At 44.6% G+C, this 21,531-nt stretch overlaps 1 protein-coding gene across 2 annotated transcripts in view; it reads right to left on the reverse strand.

Moving 5' to 3' along the window:
* The window catches only part of LYZL1 (lysozyme like 1), a 78,853-nt gene extending 57,945 nt beyond the window's left edge, over positions 1–20,908 (reverse strand). Inside the window, exon 1 of one of the 2 annotated variants that reach the window (XM_038755939.1) lies at positions 20,825–20,908. The gene's annotated coding sequence lies outside the window, so the exon portion shown is untranslated. Of the gene's footprint in view, positions 1–20,784 lie in introns of both variants that reach the window. The other variant, XM_038755940.1, reaches the window with a different exon arrangement.
* Positions 20,909–21,531: the final 623 nt, after the last annotated feature.

Here is a 21,531-nt window from a genome sequence, read left to right on the forward strand (position 1 = left end):
GTCTAAATAGGAGGGAAAACAGGAATTGAATCCTCATTCTTCGGATGAGATAACTGAGGCATTGAAAAGCTAGTTGCCCTAGGTCACACAGCAGACAAGTGGAGGAGCCAGAATTAGAACCCAAGTCTTCTAACTCTCACTGCATCTTTTTTTCCCCAGATGCTTGGGGTTGGGGGGCTGTGACTCTCAGGCCCAAGAAAAATGAAAGCACCAGCCCCTCTCTTGGTCCCTCTTTCCAAAAATCCCTACAGGAACATGACAGGCCAAAGGGATGTGAATTTCAGAGACTCTGTCAAACAGGTTTGACAGATGCTCGTGGAGTGGGGTGAGGAATCAGCCTCTGGACATTCCTGTGACTCTCAGCCTGGGTGTGTGGTGAGAAAGAGTCTACATGTTGATCCCTCTTCTCAGGGCTCGGTTTCCATCCCTACACACACAGCACCTCTTTCCAGACACACTCTTTCATTGCACAACTCAGTGTATAGTCTCAGAAGGTCAAACACACCCATCCTTCGGCCTCTGAAGAAGACTGTTTGGATCCCAGCATTGGTATTGACCCAAATGTCTTGTAATCTATTGAGAATTCTTCAAATCATTAATTTTGCAGACATTAGCTTTGGGGAATTAGGGATCAACTCAGCTCCTGAGCTGTTTACAGACACTGAGAAAGCAATGTAGGCAATATTAACATGAGACAATAGTCTCATACCGGGTGGGGGGCTTATTGGTTTTGGAGGCACCCAGGGAAAAAGGGTAGGACACAAATCTCTTTGCTGTCCAGAGGAGAAATAACTTAGAAAACAGATGTAGGCCAGTGGACTTGTCCTCTTGCCTGGGAGAGGAGCAGTAGTCTGCTGTGAGCTGGGGATTCCCAGGAGGACCCAGACGTGAGAATGGGAGACAGACTAGAGTTTCAGGATGGGGGCGGAGAGGCCAAGTCCTGGACTCGCGTCAGGATAATTGGTTTTAGTTTTTAAGTACTGGTGGGAAGGGAAGCTTGGGAGAGGCTGGTTTGAACTAATTTGGAATTAGATCTTGTTAAAGCATGTTGACGTTTCATTGCCCTCACAGAGTGGGATGGTCTCGCTCTCTTTTTTTCTTTTTCTCCCTCCCTCCCTCCCTGTCCTGGACCCAAGCTAAAAATATTCCAAGAATTCCTCTGGGGTCTTTCTCTGTATCCGCGGGGTGTGCTTGACCTCGGGATGAGCAGGGGCAGCTTCTACGGGTCCCAGGCTTTATAGGAAAGGAGAGGACACTGAAGGGAGACCTGTGACCTGGGGGAACTGGTTCCTCCTCACTTTGGGGGAGAGCAGACCAAAAGTCCTTGTCCTGAGCAAGGGAGGAGTAAGAGAAGCATTCATCCCTCTCTTCCCACCCTCCCAACAAAGCTCACAAATCCCTTCCCTTACTCCCATCATTTCGTATAATCTTTAAGTACACCTTTTTGGGGTGGAGGGAAATTCCGGGACCAAGAGTGACAAACTCTTTAAATTATTAGTAGCAATGGTAATATTTTAGCATATTTCTTTTTTCTTTCTTCCATGACCCTTCACTTGTAACTTAATTCTCAAGACAGGTTATTTTAGATTTTAGTCCTGAGGCATCCTAGATAATTCTAGAAAAGCACTTGTCTCCCTAGAAGCTGCATTTGGGCTTAAATTGAGAGCTTTTTTCTAACCTATAATAAGAATAAGAATAATAACAATAATTTGTTAAATGCTTACTATGTCCCAAGTGCTGCACTAAACTCAGGGGTAAATACAAGTTAATCCCTCTCTAGACTGCAAGTTTGTTGTGGGAAGGGAATGTGTCCACTGACTCCTTCATTTTGTTATAGTGATTTCTCCCAAGCACTTAGTACAGTACTTTGCACACAGTAAGCACTCAATAAATATGATTGATTGATTGATTGATTGAGATTGGAAACAGTCCTTGTCTTTCACAGGGCTGACAGTCAGAGTAGGAGGGAGAACAGATTTGTTTCTCCCCTCTATGATCTACTCCACGTAGCTCTGGCTTTTCCCAGTCTGGGAGGCTTTCTCTGCAACATCCTAGTTTCTGGAACTTCTTCCCTTCCATTTGTCCATATTCAAGGATCAAGGAAAGATACTCTTCAGATGGAAGGACCTCAGGGGTGAGACCTTGGGATTGTTCTGTAACAATCCCATTTTTGCATTGGTATTCAACTTAAATGATGAATTTAGGTTTGATACACATTTCTAGGAACAGACCCATTTTACATAAATAAAACAAATCTCAACCCAATAGCCTTAGGGAGGTAGATGAACTGAAGAGTAATTATTCTTTCTAGGACTTTGATTTTATACAAAGTTATTTTTTTAAAAACCAGTCAACACAGCACTTACCTTTATGCAAATACACAATGTGCTTAATATGCCTTCTCACCAAAACTGACATTTTTTCAGGGGCCTATTTTAGGAAGACCACTGGTGGCACTGAAATATACTGGATTTGGAGATATACATCACATCACACCAGTCATACAGTGTAATACAATAATGTCACACATGCCATTCTGCATAATTTCATAAAACCGTTCACTTCATATTTCCCCACTCCTCAAAAATGGTTGCCCATCCACCTCCACATCAAACAGAAACTCCTTATCACAGGCTTTAAGGTACTGAAACAGCTCTCTCTCTCTCTCCTACCTCACCTTGCTGAATTCCTACTACAACCCAACCCACACACTCCACTTCTCTAAACATCAATCTATCTATCCCAACACTGACCCCTGGCCCACGTCCTCCCTCAGGCCTGGAATTCCCTCCCACTTCATATCCAACAGTTCGCCACTCTACCCACCTTCAAAACCCTCCTAAAATCCTCCTCCAAGAGGTTTTCCTAGACTAAACCCTTGATTTCCCTTGTCCACCCTCCCCTCTGCAATGACTATGAACTTGGCTAGGTACTCCTTAAGCACTTAGTCACCCCAGCCCCACATTTCTTATGGAAATATTCTTGTACTCTACTCTTTCCCCTACCCCTAATCTACTACAATATCTATCTACCCATGGAGACCATTAGCTCCTTGTGCGCAGGGATGGAGTCTACCAACTTTGTTGTATTGTACTTTCCCAAGGGCTTATACAGTGCTCTGAACACAGTACGTGCTCAGTAAATATCACTGATTGATGGATTTTTATCTTCTCCTCACAGAACCTGTCCTTTCTTTCTACCAGCTTCCCTGATGGGGTTGTTCCTGAACTCAGAGCCCATGGCAGCATCTGTTCACCACCAAAAACATGAACAATCTTTTTTTTTTTTTAAAGAAAAACAACCACTTTTTTGGGAGGTGGGGGGAGGGGTTTAATAGCTCCATGCATTCTTTGTGTCTGCCCACATTCCACAATTGACGTGCAGCCACTAGGACATGTTTTCTGAAGAAAGTAATACTTGACTAAATTGTTCTCCTGACGTAAACCTGTAATTTAAAAATTATATATATTTAGAGTACAAGTCAAAACAGGAAGCACGTTCCCAAAATGGATAAAGATATTTATGAGTTAAAGTATCTGCTCCTACCAAACTGTCTTGAAATCTCCCTCCTTTTTCACCACATTGAGCAAAACCGGCTTTTTCATAAAAGATGTGTTCCGAAAAAACCAACAAAATGTTTGTGACTGTGGGAAGGGCTGGTAGAGACTGACTGCCAGGGCGGGCTGGGAGGGTTTTTCCCCTCTTGGCACTGCAGGGGATGGCCATGGAGCCACTTAGTTCAGAGGGCATTGTACCACAAAAGAGGCTGTAAAAACAACAGACAATCAAGTATGAGTCATGGAGGAAAAGAGATGTTCAGATATTATGCACGCTAAAAATGAGTCTGGAAGGAAGAGTCCAACTCGGAAGAAAAAGGAGAGACTCTCCGAAAGCCAAAGGCAAAATAGTACATGTGCCCTCTTGCATCTAATAATTTCTATGGTATTTGTTAAGCACTGAGTTCCAAGCACTGTACTAAACACTAGGGAAGATACAGATATCAGGTCCGGGTACAGTCCTTGTCCCTCGTGGAACTCACAATCTAAGTAGGAGGGAGAACGGGTATTGAATCCCCGCTTCACGGAAGCACAGAGAAGTTAAGCGACTTGCCCAAGTCACACAGCAGGCAGAAGGGGGAGTCTGGCCCAGGTGCTCTGACTCCCAGCCTTGTGCACTTTCCGTTAGGCCACGCTGCTTCTATAAACCCTACATATGAGAAGGTCGGTCCTTCCGAAGCTCAAACTCTGCTGTGGTTGTAAGTTGGACTCCTTAGGAAGCTATATTTACTTGCCCAGGGCACTAGCGACCTTCTAAATGTCTTGTAGCAATAGATCCATCTTTAACTCTAAATGTCAAGGTTCACCTACACTTGAGGTGACTAATACAAATAATACTACTTGGCTTAGTGGATAGAGCGTGGGCCTGTGCATCAGAAAGACGTAGGTCCTAATCCTGGCTCTGCCACCTATCTGCTATGTGACCTTGGGCAAGTCACTTAACTTCTCTGGGCCTCAGTTACCTCATCTGTAAAATAGGGATTAAGTGGAACAGGGACTGTGTCAAACCTGATTAACGTGAATCTACCCCAGTGCTTAGAACAGCGTTTGGAACATAGTAAGTGCTTCACAAGTACCATTATTAATATTCTTATTATTAACAATAATAAGAATAATTGTGATAGTTGTGAAGCCCTTACTACATGCCAAGCACTGGGGTAAATGCAATACAGTCAGGTCAGACACATTCCCTGCCCCATATGGAGCTTCACTGTCTACGGGGGAGGTATTTAACCCCCATTTTAAAGAAGAAAAAAGTGAACCACAGAGAAATTAAGTGAATTGCTCAAGGCCACACAGCCGGCAAGTGGTGGACCCCCGATTAGGACTCGGGTCTCCTGCCTCTAAGTCCTGTGCTCTTTCTACTAAGTTACTCTATTCCTCTGAAATTCCAACGGTATCCAAAAATACCAGGCCAAGAGACACACAAGACGTCACCTAATGTAACAATATTGCATGTTCCCTTCTGAAGAAGTTCACAGAATTTTCCAAATCTACAGAATTATTCCAGGGGGACTCCGGCTCTGCCAGGCAAGGGAGAACAGTCCTTTTGGTTAGGACTGAAATGGACACTGACCAGTCATGGCCAGGGGAAACAATCACAGTTCAGAGGACATTCTCCTGGGATGGTTTCAGATGGCCTGTCTTTCTGCCCAACTGGCCGATAAACATGTACTTGCAATGAGATGTTTTCTGGGCACGGAACCAACTTAAAAAGAATCCTTGGGTGAAGAAATGCATAGCATCAGAGGTAAAAGTTAGCAATGTTTATTTAGCAGTTCCTTGTCAGGGCGGTCCTCCATGTCACCCTGGGAGCCTGTAACCCTCCTCTTCATAATTTCCTTTGGAAACCCATTGCTTCTTGAATAAAATCAAAATTCCTGACAATTGGCTTCAAGTTCTTCATTAGCTGTTCCCTCCTACCTCTTTTCTTCTTTCTTTTCCTGCTACACCCCAGATCTTGGACTTTTCCTCTTTCAACCAAACCACCTCATTCTCTCTCTCTCTCAATTCTCCTGCTTCCACCCACTGACTGCTTGCACTGGCAGCCCTGCCAAACCATTTGCCTTACTTCTCTCAAAGCCCTATCAAGCCACCTCTTCCAGGTGGCCTTCCCCGGTTAATCCCATCTTCTCATGAATACCACTTCAGCATTTAAGTATTTATCATTGCATTTATTTGTATTCTTTTATTAACTTGACTCTATTATTAATATCTCATTTCCCGGAACTGTGGTCTGTTCATCAGTGTATGTCTGCTATCTTCCCTTTTGGACTGGAAACTGCCCAAGGGCAGGGAAGCTTACTTCTTTTGTTCATTCCCTAGACACCTGGCTTGGATTCTGATTTGCTTGGATCCACCCCAGTGCTTACTACAGTGTCTGGCACACAGTAAGCACTGAACAAATACCATAATTATTATTATTACTATGATGGTGCTCTAAACAGAGGAGGCATTCAGTAAATGCTATTCAAATGCTGCTGTTCCTCTAATGATAAGAATAGTCCTAAAAAAATCCACCCTTGACCCCAGGCTCCCTCCTACTGTTTCTCTCCAAACTTCTTGAAACAGTTGTTTACACCTGCTGTCTCCACTTGCTCTCCTCCAATTTTCTCGTAGATTCCCTCCAATCTGGCTTCCATCCCCTTCCCTCCACAGAAACAGCCCTCTCTAAAGTAACCAATGACCTTTTTCTAGCCCCACAGGGCAGTTACAGGCAATCAATGGGAAAAGATTTGAGGGAAAATGAATACTGCTAATTAGACTGAGTATTTGATATTCAAGGCCAGGCTTCATTTGAAAACATTATAGCTCTGAAGGACAAAAGGAAGCTGTAAAGCTGTGACAGCCAGTCTTGGTGGAAGAAATGGAAATGATTGTCTGGTACATCATTTCCGGACACTAGGCTTGACTCCAATAGTAGTAACGATAATAATAATAAAAATAATAAGAATTGTGGTATTTGTTAAGCACTTACAGTGCTACGCACTGGACTAAGTGCTGGGGCAGGTATAAAATAGGTCAGACATAGTCCCTTATGGAGCTCACAGTCTAAGTAGGAGGCAGTGCAGGTATTTAATCCCCATTTTACAGATGAGGAAACTAAAGCACAGAGAAATTAAGTGATTTGCCCAAGGTAATACAACAGGCAAATGGTGGAGCAGAGATTAGAACCCAGGTTCTCTGACTCCCATGCCTCTGATAGCCACTAAACTACACTAATACACACTAACAATATTCTAGTGGAATCATTTCAGAAGCCCTGTAAAGCGACTCAGAAAACACACTGGTGATTTAGAGTGATTTCATGTAACCCCACCATCTTGCTTTCTACTTTTCAGGTCATCTTCCTCCCAATTAGCATCCATGTTACTATATTTGCCACCTAACAATCCTATGAGGTAAATTATTACATAGTCTTTCGGCTTTGCCCTAAAATACTGTTGAAAACTTTGCTCTGAAAGTGCTTATATGCCACCTACCAGTCCTGTGAGGTAAATCATTACATAGCCTTTCAGCTTTGCCCTAAAATACTGTTGAAAACTTTGCTCTGAAATTGCTTTTAGAGAAAAGTACTTGGCTCTATGAAACAAACCAGCAATAAATACGGCTGAATTCTCTCCAAATGGCCTTCAATAGTGACCTTGCTTATCTTAAAGAATAATCAGAGTAATCTTATGAGATTTTTGTCGTCACTCAGCTGCTCTGTCTCTACGCTTATCAGCCTTCATTTCTCCTTCTCTCAACTGGATTGGTTCAGCTGAGAAACATCACTTTGCAGCACTTTTCAACACAAATCCTGGAGCTGGTGTTTTTGTTTCTCATTTTGTGCTTACCATTTCATTTCCCAATGAGAAAGATTGCCAAGATTAGGATAGTTTAGTCTGGAAAGGGAACTAGTCAGAAGGGTTGTGATTAAGGCACTTAGGGCTCTGAGAAAGCTCATGAAAACTGAGTCAGCTTTCCTCTTTGACCTTCTATATAACTCAACCAGGTGCATAAACCTGAAATAAGGGCCCAATGTCTTAAGGATTTATTTTGCAGCTTGTAGTGATTTGCACATAGTAAGCGCTTAACAAATGCCATTATTATTATCTGGGAAACTGTTGCCACAAGATGTTAGTTGTGGTTGGATTTGAAGAGCTAAGGTAATATTTGACTGATAATACCATGAATACTTAACAGCAAATGAAAGGCAGGATCACCCACAATGAGATTCTGGGCAGCACAGGGTGAGGGGAGAGGACAGCAGCAAACTACTAAAACAGCTTCATTAGTAGGAGTAGGAGAAGGGGAAACTGACCAGGAGGGGAAGAAAAAACATTTCCAAGACAAAATGGAGCCAAAACTCAATCTCCTCTCCCAAGTGTTTAGTACAGTGCTCCAAACACAATAAGTGCTCAATAAAGAGCACTGATCGGTTGACTTTGGGGCAACAATTAGCTTACCAGTTGGCAGACATCAGGTGCAGGCAGACCATTCTGCTATGCAGCAAATAGACATGATATGACTTAGAGCAGGAGCTTTGGGTTAGAGTGTAAACTAAAGAGAAACAAAAACAGTGCCGAGCACTGTGGGTAGCAAATGGGGCAGTGCAGCAATGGGAAAATCTCTATATGTATACAATGAGGAAGGATTTGTCAGTCATTCCTCAGTCTTATCAGTCACTCTTCCACATTCATTAAAAATCTCACTGAAAGTAATAGAGTTCAAATATGATGCTTCTCACACACACACACACACACACCCCACACACCCCCAACCTCACCAGCCTCTCTTCAAAATAACTAAGAGAGAAACCTAGGCTCGTGACTTGTACAAACTGGTTTGGTTCCCCTTCCCTTACAGAGAGATGGAGCTTTTATTTCAGTACTGAGAACAGTGCTTTGCACATAGTAAGCACTCAATAAATGCCATCATCATTATTATTATTAAGTGTCCAGGGCAGGAGGCAAAGCAAAGGCAATAAAATTCATTCATTCTATCATATATATTGAGCATTTACCATGTGCGGAGCACTGTACTAAGCGTTTGGAAGAGTATCATACAACAATAAACAGGGAAAGTCCCATTAATACTGGATGTCTGGCAAATTAATTCTGATAGCATGGCCTAAAAGAAAGAGCGTGGGACTGGGAGTCCTGAGACCTCAGTTCTAATTCCAGTTCTTAGCTGCTGTGTGATCTTGGACAAGTCTTTCTACCCGTTTCTTCATCTGTAAAATGGGGGATAAGATACCAGCTCTCCTTAACTCTTAAATTATAAAGCTGTTCTGAGACAGAGACTACATCCAATTTGTTTATCTTGTGTCTACGTCAGGACTTGGCATGAAGTAAACATTTCAATAATTAAAAAAAGAATAGCGAGGATAATGATGAAGAGGATGAGGAGGAGGAAGAGGAGGAGGATGGAGTCTCTGATCAGGAATGATGGATCAGTCTTGGTGGCAAGACTTCAGGACTGATCACCTACACAGAGGAATTGATTTTAAGTAATCACCACATGCATCTCACCACCTGCGTGCTCTCAATTCAGGGTGAGTGGGAGCTTGTTCTTCTCTAGTGTTTGGTTAGAGTCATTGTGAGATGTAATCACCATCTGTTTGAGCTTCTGAAAATGACCTCCTTCTCACCACCTATAGAGAGCTGATTGGTGGTTCTCAGTGTTGCCTGAACCCAAATACAGGGAATTATTACGGGAGGGGAAGGGGCAAGAAACCAGGACCAGATAAAGGGTGCCAGCATCCTGGATGGGACCGGATTGGCGAGGGGGAGTCTCCAAAAATAACTTGAGGGGATGGCTGAGGGGAGAGTTTGCTTGAAGAGAAACAGTTCCCTTACTTCCACTGGGCCTCGTTCTTACGTGGCCCCATGGAGCTAGTGGGAACGATCTTTGTGGTGGAAGTAAAGGAACTTCCATCACTCCTTCAGCTCGACCTGGCCGGGGAGGGATTGTCCTGGGCCTGGAAATCCCTAGAGATGGAGCCTCATTACTCCCTGACTGCCGCAGCATCAATTCAGCCCCAGTGACAGGGAAAGATGGAAGCAGACTGGACCAGCTGTCACTGGAATGACTGATGCTGTCTGCATCCTGGGGTGCTTGCTCTTGTCCCTGGCTCGGCCCCTGTCCCATTTCTAAAAAGTCTGAATTCCTTTTGCCCTTTTTACTTGTTTGAAAAGTAGCCAAACAAGAGGGTTCTGCCTGGGCTTGTTCTTTTATCACAAAGATAAATTATGAAAGCTGCCTGAAAATATGACCGTACATCCATATTAAATCTAACAAATCTGTTGGATTACTCCTTTTGCTCAGTGGCATTTGACAAAATGAAAGAGGGAAAAAATGAATTCCAAAAATGACATTCAAAAACAACATCATTTGGAATTAAACCCAGTGGGAAGCTGGAGAAATGATGGAAGCCTCTGGGGTAATTTCTTCCTTTTCTAGCATAGGAATCCTTTATAATTAAGAATATTTAATAATATAATTGTTATTATTACAATAATTATCAAAATTCCCCTGGATTAAAAGTAGAATTTAATCAGGGTTTTAGAGGAGAAGAAAAACATGCCAAATTTGAGGTAGTAATAAAGACATTTCAACTACTTAGATTCCAGGGCTCAGCAGTGGAAATATTTGCTTTGGTTCCAATGAAACTATATGCCTGATTATTGGTGGGAAGAAGGATGAGGTACTGGGGAAAGGAAATAACTGTTGCAATTGCTAATCACTTGCTATGCGCCATGCACTGTGCTAGACTCCGGGGTAGGTAGATATAACCAAGTCAGACATAATTCTTGTGCCATATGTAGCTCACTGACTAAGGGGGAGGTATTAAACAACAACCATTTTACAGACAAGGAAACTGTGGCACAGATAAGGTAAGAGATCTATTCAAGATCACATAGCAAGTAAGTGCTGAAGCCAGGATTAGAACCTAGGTCTCCTGACTCTCAATTCTGAGCTCTTTCCACTAGGCCACACTGTATTATTTGGGAAAGATCTCTAAAACAAGTTCTTTATAAGCCAGCATTACCTTCTCTGGCTTCAGAAAGTCCATTCAGGCCTTAAAGTGGTGCTGTATTTTAGTCCAGCCAGAAGCTGTGAAAATTGAAATCACACCAAAACTTTCTCCCGCTTTTCAAAATGCAAATGCATGTGTTTCATTCTCCTTGAACTGGGGTGTGGGGGTCAAGGCTGTTCTGATGGGATACCAACCTATTTCCCCATCTCTAATTTGAAAGATGTTGGAGTTTACTAGGTCTGTTTACCCACCATGTTGTTTTTCTTTGTTTGGGACATTTGGAAACATCACTTAATTTACCATGCAGCCAGAGGCAGTCGAATCCTGGAGAAAGCCCAGATCTTGGGAACACACAAGCACCCTCATGATAATAATTTTAATCACCTAGAGAACAGGACGCGTGCATCCAAACATGACTTGTCATTTCATTAGGTAAATGCAAATGCACTGTGGTTACTGTAGTTACTCAAAATTATCTAGCTTGTTTCCCTGAGTTATTTTGCTGGTACTAATAGCAAACATGTGATTTCACTCTTTTACAAGACACAAATTAGCACATCCTGTAACAGCTCTGTGTAATTAATTCCATGATTAGTACATCCTACTGGCCTTGCTACAAGATCACACAACAACCAAGTCTTCCCTAGGCTTCCAGGAGAGTTATCTATCTCCTGTGACGTAATAGTAGTATTATTTATTGAACAACTTCTTTGGGATGGTGGTACTTGTTAAGTGTTTACTATATGTCAAGCACTGTGGTAGATATAATACATGCAGATCAGATACAGACCCTGTCCCACATGGAGCTTAAAGTCCAAGAGAGAGGGAGAACAGGTATTTCATCCCCATTTTACAGATAAGGAAACTGAAGCACAGAGAAAGTTAAGTAGTTTGCCCAAATCACACAACAGGTAAGTGATGGAGCTGGTCTTAGAACCCAGGTCTCCTGATTTCCAGGCCGATGCTCTTTCTACCAGGTTTCTGTTCTAGGTGCTTGGGAAGAACAGGATAAATATATAATTTGCTTACTGTCTACAAGTGCCTGGCACACAGTAAGCACTTAACAAATACCACTGTTATTACAAGGAGTTTACACTCCAATGGGGAAGACAAGCATAAAAATATTTAAAACTTGAGTAGTCTCAATAAATTCAGGGCACATATTTGCATGACTGCTAAGGAGGGTGCATATGATATAACCTAAAATGTTGATGATCCTGAAATTCCTCTGAAACACACCCAAAAGTGTCAATTATCCTCTGAAGGAATTGGAAACGGGACTAAAAATGGTCAGGACAGCAGTCATTGTGGGAAAATTGTTCTTAGAAGAGAAGATTATTCCCCAGTGAAAAAGCTGGTCAAACTGGCATTGGGGGGAGTTTGTCTGACCCTTCTCACTCCATCACCGATGCAGCCAAATAGGACTGTACTCTAGGTCCAGGTCTATCAACCTATTCTATGCATCCAGGCCTGCAGGTACTGGTGTTACCATACAATGGCAATACCCTGAGAAACTCGTCACATTAGAAGTCCTTGAATTAATCACAGGAGAGGTCTTCTGCACTGATGCCTCTGGGCTGGCGTGCAAGGACCTCTAAACCTCTTTGCAGAATCTGCAAATCCTTAAAAATAGATGGTTGTCCTGAAGAAAACCAAAGGTCTTGCCTTCAACTAGGAACTACTACACACTCACATAGTTATAAACATCTCATCAGCAGCAGCCTCACCTTATACATAAATGGAATCAAGACCAACCAGCCCTTCCTCCCTCCCTTCCTTCTTTTCTCTCTTCTCTTCCTCTCCCTTTCTTTCTCCCTCTTTCTCTCCCCTTACTTATCCCTCCCTTCTTCCTTCCTTCCTTCCTGCCTGCCTGCCATCCTCCCTACCTTTCTCTGGCAGTTGGTTTTTCTCCATGTACCAGCCTGAAGGCTCTCTCCAACTAGAAAAGAGGAGTCAGGAACATCTCCCTGTACATTGCCCTCAGGCAGGAGGGCCAAGGTTGATGATTTTTGGTTGAGTGAATTCCCATTTGGCTGGCACTCATCCTTGTCTTGGCTGTCATCAGGGGTGGTGCAGGGAGGCTAGCCAGGCATCTGGCCTTGGTGATCATAATAGCGAAGACCTTTCACACGGATGAAACATGTACTACCTGAACACTGGAAGCAAACAGGGTGCAAAACTCCTCTCCACCTTTACAGCACCACAACCAATGACTCTGTGCATGCTCAGAGTAGGCTCATTGTGGGTGGGGAATGTGTCTATTTATTGTTATAATAGACTCTCCCAAGTGCTTAGTAAGTGCTCTACACACAGTAAGTGCTCAATATATACAACTGAAAGAATGAATGACAGTGTTGCTGTTGTCCCGGCAACACTAGATGCATTCAATCAATAGTATTTATTGAATGCTTACTGTGTGCAGAGCACTGTACTAAGTGACCAGGAGAGTACAGTATAACAGAGTTGGTAGACATGCTCCCATTTCAAACGTCTTCCCTCCTACCCTCCTTCCCAATTAATCATTTAATCAGTGGTATTTATTGAGCGCTTACTGTGTGCAGAGAGCACTGTACTGTGCCTGGAAGAGTACGATACAATAGAGTTGATAGATGCAATCCCTGCTCACAAGGAGCTTACAGTCTTCAGAGAAAAAGAGAGAGAGAGACACTAAAAATGAATTGCATATAGGGAAAATGGCAGAGTATAGGAGTATGGACATAAGTGCTCTGGGGGTGGGGTGAATATCAAGTACTTAGGGGGTTTATATCCAAGTGAGTAGATGTCTCAGAAGGGAAAGCAAATAGGGGAAACAAGGGCTTAGTCAGAGAAGGCATCTTGGAGGAGATGATTTTAGATTGTGAGCCCCCTGAGAGGCAGGGACCATGTTTAATAACCACCTGTGCATTCTTTTCCAGTGCTCAGTTCAATGCTCTGCACAGTTAGCACTCAGTAAGTACTATTACTACTAGAACAGTGCTAAACATTTAGTACAGTCCTTTGCACAAAGTCAAGGTGCATTGATTGATTTTTTTTATGCTACTTGTTAAATGCTTACTACATGTCAACCACTGTTCTAAGCACTGGGATGGATACAAGATAATCAGGTCAGACACAGCCCCCCAAGAAGGAGGGAGATTGACTGAATGGGGCTTTGGCTTGGTGGAGGGTTGCAGGGGAGAGCATCTTCCCCTCTAGACTGTAAGCTTATTGTTGGCAGGGAACATGTCTACTAATTATGTTGTATTGTACTCTCCCAAGTGCTTAGTACAGTGCTCTGCACTTAGTAAGGGCTCGATAAATACCACTGATGATAATAACTAGCATTCCTCTCGTTGGTGACTTGGTATGGGGGTGGCGGGAGGAGGCCTGACATTTTTTCCCCCCAGGATCCTGCTTGCCTCAGCCAGGCCCTGGATCTGGAATAAGGTAAGAAGCCCCCGGGCCCCCTCCGTGAGGATCATCATTTGCTGCTCTTACCCTCGTCTCCACCCCTGCTAAGCAAAAGATTTACTCCTCACCTTGGGAAGTTGATCCATTCCAAAGCTTTAAAATGTTTAAAGAATGAAAAGAAAATAGATGTTTTTCCACGCTGCCAATACCCTGAAATTCCTCAGGGAATGCCAACTTCCTGACCCGGCCCTCGGAGCCGGCTGGGAGAGCAGCTGGCCCTCCCAGTCAATGTTGGGCAGGCAGGAAGCTTTCGCTGCACGTTTCAGGATCTGCCCAAACATTGGAAGCTGGAGAAGCTCCCGTAGCCCGTGAAACCACCCACTTGCCTCGCTTTGATCTCAGCACAAATAACTCATCTCTATTAGCTGTTTACACTATAATTACAAGAATACAGAAAAATAATTAAAGGTGAACATCAAATAACTTTAACACAACTCAGCCCAAAGCGTGACGGAGCGAAGAGAGGAAGGGTTAGGGCGAGCCAACCAGGGACCGCTCTCAGAGTTTTCTCCCGGGCTGCCCGCCATGCCCCGTCTTTGGGTCGGCTGCTTTCTCAGCTCTGCCTCAGCTGAGCGTTGTCTGTTGGTTAAATGGGCCCGAAGGGTAGCTGACTAGGGCATTTATTCTGAGAGAACTCACCAGGGTTGGGTCTGTTGCCTCTAATAAGTGGGGGAGGTGAATGAGTCTCTGAGGGACTCAAAGCATGTCAACAGCTGTAGCAGAAGTGTGAAGATCTGAAGGGTCAGCATGAGGCTGCCATTGGTTTGGGAGGCCCCTCTGGCCCAGCCTGCACTCCTGCTGGGATCCAGCCTTGCTCCTGGACTCCGTGTGGGAGTGGGGAAGGCAGTGTGGGTGGGGGTCTGGTACTGCTGCCACTGACCACTCTGGCTCAGGTCATGGTTTCTGCCTCAGCCACCACTTCCTCTGGCTCAGGCACCACCATCCAGTGGGATTCCCCAGATCCAAGTCCGACTCATTTTGGGGGAATGATGGTGGGGCCCAAACTCACCCTGTCCTGTGCAATGTGACCTTATGATGTGGCAGCATTTGGGATCACCCCCGGCCCTCCAGCAAGCTCCAGCAGGCTGCGGTGGACGATGGAGAGTCTTTAAATCTTTAGGTATAGATCTATGAATGACTTATTTATATTAAACGTCTGTCTCCCTCTCTAGACTGACAGCTCATTGTGGGCAGGGAGCATGTCACCAACTCTATTGTATTGTCCTCTCCCAAGTGCTTACTACAGTGTTCTGAACACGGTAAGCCCTCAATAAGTTCCATTGACTGATTGACTTAAACCATTCTTGGGGATCAACATTCCTGAGGAATCTGACTCCCTGTATTCTCCACTTCCATCTCTCAGCCAGCTTTACCTGGAAGCCAATACTTCCACAAGCTTTTTCATGGAAAAAATAGTCTAGTTTTAGCTAGCAGCCGGAAATCCCAGTGGGGACGGCTTTCTCCCAGTGTCCTCTTGGCTTCTAGAAATGGAACCACGGGCCTGGCTGGGGAGATGGCCCTATATGCAGTGGGTGCCAGGGTTTTGAATAGGGGGAAAAAATTGATTCCGGTCCTGCTCTCCCCCTCGCCAATGAGGTCTCATCCCTACCCTCTCCACACATTAAACAAGCTTGTCACCTGAGACCTGTCGCCATCCTTGCCTTTAATCTGCTCATGGCTTCAACTCTGAGCACATAACTCAAGTTCCTCTCACATGTCCATGTTCAGCTCTCCGGAGATCAGGGCATCCTGACCTCAGATGCTTCTTGGCCAGGTCATGGCTTAGAGAACCAAAAGGAGGGGGAGAAGCAGAGTTTGCAGCCTGATTTGCCTCGGGGTTCTCCAGATCACTCAGAGTGGCAGCCCCTCATCCCTTGGGGGAATGGAGACTTGCGTTTCCAGGAATGTTCCCCAAGCTGCAGAGTCCTGATCAGTTTTCCTAACATCACCTATAGAAAAAGCCGGTTCTCCCTAACCAGAGAAGTTCTGCACTTATCTTGGAGAGAGCATAGCGAGAAGATAAGTAAGGAATCTGAACAATGATAATACTTTCCCAGCACCTTTCATCCAGGAATCTCAAAGAGAATTACAAACACTGATTAATTCTTCCACCCCACTATCAAGTGGGTAAGTAGGTATTATTATCCCTGTTTTACAGCTGGAAAAGCTGCTGCCCTGGTAGGCTGTGGGTTTGTCCAAGGACACCCAACGTGTGAGAGCAAGAGTGCTGAGTCCCTGACTCCCAGAATGAAAAAAGCAACTACTTCCTAAACCGGTCGTACCTCTTGGGCTCTGTTCATCCCTGGGCTCCTGAAAAGCAGAGGGAGCCAAGCCCTGCTGTTTCCTAGGCCAGGCCCTACAGAGCGAGGATGTGGGCCAGGAGGGTTAAATGGGAGCCCCCTGACTGGAGGGAGCAGTGTTTTGCTGACTCTTCTTTGAGTGCCTATATTACCTTGGAATGTAATAAGAATAATAATACTAATAACCGTTAAGTGTTCCCTGTACGCCAAGCACTGCAGTAGATACAAGGTAATCAAGACGGACAATCTCTGTCCCATATCGGCTCACAATCTAAGGGAGCGTGAATACCGATATTAAATCTCCATTTTACAGATGAAGAAACTGAGGCACAGAGAAGGTAAATTACTGGCCTGAGGTCACAATCAGGCAAATGTCGGAGTCAGGATTAGAACCCAGGTCTTTTCACTCCAAAGACCGGTGCTCTTTCCACTAGGCCAAGCTGCTCTCCTGGGACACCATCAGGGTCTGTGGTAGAAGATACACTCACTCCCAAAAGGATATAAGTTACCGCGTTTCACCTCTCTGGCTGGAGAGGAGGGTCCTGAGTCAGAAGGGAGGGGACTCAGCACCTCCCTGCACTTGGAGACTCCCAAAGCCAAAGGCTTCAGGATTTTACGCTGAATTAGGATTTCTTACTGGGAACTTTACACTGAGGGAAGGGTTCTCATATTCAATAAAGAATTAGAGTGCAAACTCTTCCCTAACTGAAATTCAGATCCAGTCTGATGTGCTTAGAAATAGATCATATTGGCCATGAATAGCTAGGCTCCTGGGTCCAGTGAGTTGAAGACATCAGAGTAAGCCTGATGAGAATCAGGAAATCAATCAATAGAATATCTGGAGCATTTACTAGTTGCAGGGTGCTGTAATAAGGGCTTGGGAGAGTACAACAGAGATGAAAAAAACAACCACTCCCTGTCCTCAAGGAAGTTTCAATCACAACAGGAAGATAGACATAAAATCTTTTTCAGTGAGAGGAAAAAGAAAATGGAAAGGTGGATAAGATGTAGCAGAGTCTGTAACTGAATATGGTGACTACGAGTGATTGTGTGTCCATAAATGTAGGAGTGGTCACTGGGAAGATATGTGGTCTGTGGGGGACGAAAATGAATTGGGAAATGTTTCCTGAAGAAGGCAGGATTTCAGGAGGGCTTTGAAGATGTGAAGGCTTTTTGGAATAGGTGGGATTATCCTAAGACTTTAAAGATGGGAAGAGCTGGGGTCTAGTAAATTTGAAGGGGAAGACAGCTCCAAACTGGGGGAACAGCATGAAAAGGGGATTGGAGGTGAGAAAGTTGAGGGCAAGGTCCAGCTAGGTGGGTAGCTTGAGAGGAGCAAAGAAAGTGATCTGAGGAGAGGCAGTTGATGAAAGATATTACGTAAAATGGAGAGCACTGGTGGATAGCCTTGAAACCAAAGGCAAGGAGCTTCGGCTGCATATGGAGGGTGATGAGTAACCACGAGATGATTTGAGAATTGGAGAGATGTGTGCCATGTTACACTGCAAGAAGGTGATTTGTGCACCAGTGTGCAGTGTATACTGAAGAGGAGAGAGACAGGAACCAGGGAGACCAGGGAGATGCACTGGAATAGCCTTGCTATGAGGTTTGGGGGCAACATACTTGATGACGATGATGATGGCATTTATTAAGCGTTTACTATGTGCAAAGGACTGTTCTAAGCGCTGGGAGGTTACAAGGTGATCAGGTGTTCCCACATGGAGCTCACAGTCTTAGTCCCCATTTTACAGATGAGGTAACTGAGGCACAGAGAAGTTAAGTGACTTGCCCAAAGTCACACAGCTGATGAGTGGCGGAGCCGGGATTTGAACCCATGACTTCTGACTCCAAAACCCGTGCTCTTTCCACTGAGCCATGCTGCTTCTCTACTCTACTCTACTTGGGAGATGGGCCTGGTTCGCTAAATGCATTTGGCAGAACAAAGTGCTGAGGAAGTCTGGGACAGTATGTGACAAAGCCATTCCAAGCTGGACTTGCCAGCTACTAACAGTAAAACTCTGTCTCTGGTGGAAAAGATGGAAAGCATTCAATGACTGTCTATACACTCACTTGGCTACAGCTAATCACTTTGTGACTGTAGGCATATTATTGAACTAGTCTGAATTGAGTAAAAGGGTACACCCTTGTTGCTGCTTTTTAGTGAATTGCACAATAACCTGTTATTATGTGATTTTTTTTACAATACCCTCCCAAGGCTACATGAGCTCTTATAATTGAAGTAAAATATTAAGACAGAGGTCTTTTTTAAAAAAATCAAGCTCTCCACCATTATCAGTGATCCCAATCTATGACTCTGCTGCTTTTAACAGTTCAATTACCTTGGAAAAGATTAAATTATCCTTTCCGCCTTCCTAATTTTTTTTTTTTTGGAGGCAGGGGGCAAGGCAGGTTGCCATAAAGCACAAATACTAAGGCCAAGGTCAAAAGTATTGGTGACTGTTTTTATTTCCATGGTGCGAATCTCCAGTCAAACCCATCAGGCAGCAGTCTGCTGGTCTCCAGCAAGTCATTATGTACTTAGGATTATCATTAATTTTCTTTCCTTAAAGTGCTTCTGACGAATGTAAAGGCTGAGGACTAATGCCTCCAATGTATTCCTTAATAAAAGGCTCTATTCTGTTTCTAAATATGCCCCTACAGAAGTTACAGCTTCCCTTTCCACCCCCAGGGAGGAAAATAAGTTTATACAGCTTTCAAAAGAAGGAATGCCCTGGACATTAGAATTGCAAAGGAATTCCAGATTTATGGATTTTGGTTCAATGAGGAGTGGATTATAGCAGCATGAGAGTCTTGGGATGGTCCCAGGTCATTGATACCTGGTGCATAGGGTCTGAGGTTGGACATTCTCCTAATAACTGGCAGATCCCCTGCATTTTTTGTGGTGTTGTGAGGGGAGTGTGTGGACAGGTGTTGGGCCCTCTCCCTCCATCCCCATTTTAGCGGCCACCACCCATGACATCATAGATGGCCTCACCAATCCCCAGATACCTGGCCCAGTGACATAGAACTTAGTTGACTGGTTCTCAGGGAAGGCATGGGCCTTTGCAGAAAGAGGTGAGAGGGTTTCCCTCCTGGAAAAATGGCCCCAGAATGCAGAATGGTTACTCACGGAAGCAGGCTAACCCTGCCGATGGGAATGTTCATTCACAGCATTAGCAAAGGTTGCCTTATTAACTCTGAGCCCAGAATGACGATTATTAAGTGCTTACTAGGGCCCAGACATTGTCCTAAGTGCTGAGACAGGTACAAGATAATCAGGTTGGACACAACCTATATCTCACATGGGGCTAACAGTCTCACGGATGGCTCAGAGAAGTTAAGTGACTTGTCCAGGGTCACGCAGCAGGCACGTGGTAGAGCTGAGATTAGAACCTAAGTCCTCTGACTCTCAAGCCCAGGCTCTTTCTTTCCATTAGGCCACAGTGCTTCAGAATTGTACTTGAATGTCTCTTGTCAAACTCTTTGCCAGGATCGACCCTGCTTAGTGAGTTGAAAAGACCGCTGTACTACTAGCAAGGACCAATTCCTAGGAGCTAATTCTCTCTCTGCTGCTGAGAACTTGCGTGACCCTGCACAAGTGACTTAATCTCTCTGTGCCAGTTATGGCCAAACATCCCATCATGAGTGACAGAGAGACAATTAAGGTTAAAAAGAAAAAACCTTTGAGGATGAATGAGGTAATATGAGTGGAGTGCTCTGAGGTCCTGGTAGAATGTGGCTATGAAATTGAAAATATTATGTGTTTTGAGTTGTTTTTTTGTAGCTAAGAGGCTACCCTGCCAAAGTGATGTGGCTTTTGGAGAGAGATTAGCTCTTCTTCTTTTAAGTATTTTTTCTCATGTGACATGTATGGAAAGGATGCCCAGACCAGGTTGCTGCCAAGAAAGTTCTGGCCAATCCATTGGCTTGGATTTCCAGGAATCCTCAAGGTTGAAGTCAGGGATTTATTCAGTGAGGTAGAAATAAAGCAGTATTGCATAGTGGAAATTGCACGAGCCTGGGAGTCAGAGGACCTGGGTTCTAATTCTGGCTCTGCTACCTGCCCGCTGTGTGACCTTGGGCTAGTGACTTAACTTCTCTATGCCTCAGTTTCCTCACCTGTAAAATGGGGATTCAATACCTGTTCTCCCTCTCACTTAGACTACGAGCCCCATTTGGGACTGGATGATCTTGTATCTACCTCACCGCTTAGTACAGTGCTTGGCACATAGTAAGCACTTAATTATTATTATCAGTATTAGAGTGTTCGTGGCCATGTGGTTCTTTGGCCCACAGGGGTTACATGTGCAGCTCTTTTTGAGCAAACTGTACCTCTTGTGCTGGATCCCGTGGAACCGGCCGCTGTCCAAGAGAGTCAGACAGACAATCCCTTTGGGCTGGACCGAATCAGCTCTAAGAAGCCACTGGGCAGGTCAGAAAAACAAAAGAAACTTACATTGGGCAGAGTCTGAGCAAACCCGGCAGCCGGCAATTACCTTCAAGCTCTTCTCCACTCTCTGCTGAGGTAACCCAGGATGGGAGAAGAAAAGGCAAAGGAATTTGGCTCTCCTGATGAAGGCAGCTGTTGGCAGAGTCCTGGAATTCAATGCCTGGCAGATACAAGAAAAAAGGCCTAATGATTTCCATAGGTTGGCGGAATAACTTTGTTCTCTCTAGATTCTCGAAATTGCCGTGGAGCTTGCAAATTCCAGTCCAATTCCCTGGGCACGGCACATACTTCAGACGCTGCTTTTGGAAACCTGATGGTTTAATGCTCCTGCCTGAGGGACAGAAACTCTCAGCACGTGGCCAGTTGGGCCTAGGCTAGGAGCCGCAGACCAGCTCAACGTGCCAGAGGGAGGACTTGGGGGTATCTCTAGGTTGGGGGCTCAAGTTGGGAGAGCAGGCAGCCTCAGGGAACAGCCACCACTTTGAGGGAGTCTCCTTGGAGAGCTGAGTGGGCTAGGAAGGCTGGAGACTTCTAGGCTCTCCTCCGTTAATCAATCAATGGCTTTTTTGAGTGCTTATCGTGTGCACAGCACTGAACTAAATTCCTGGGAGAGTACAATAGAGTTGGTAGACATAAGTTCTCCTCCTCAGATTGGTTCAATTGACTGTGAGGGACTGGACAGCCAGAACCCCAAGAAAATCTCTCTCATGTGAACCCCATCAGTTATGTTAGGCTCCTTACTTCACTTGCCGC

This window comes from Tachyglossus aculeatus, chromosome 13 (genome assembly GCF_015852505.1).
Source record: "Tachyglossus aculeatus isolate mTacAcu1 chromosome 13, mTacAcu1.pri, whole genome shotgun sequence".
Taxonomy (NCBI): domain Eukaryota; kingdom Metazoa; phylum Chordata; class Mammalia; order Monotremata; family Tachyglossidae; genus Tachyglossus; species Tachyglossus aculeatus.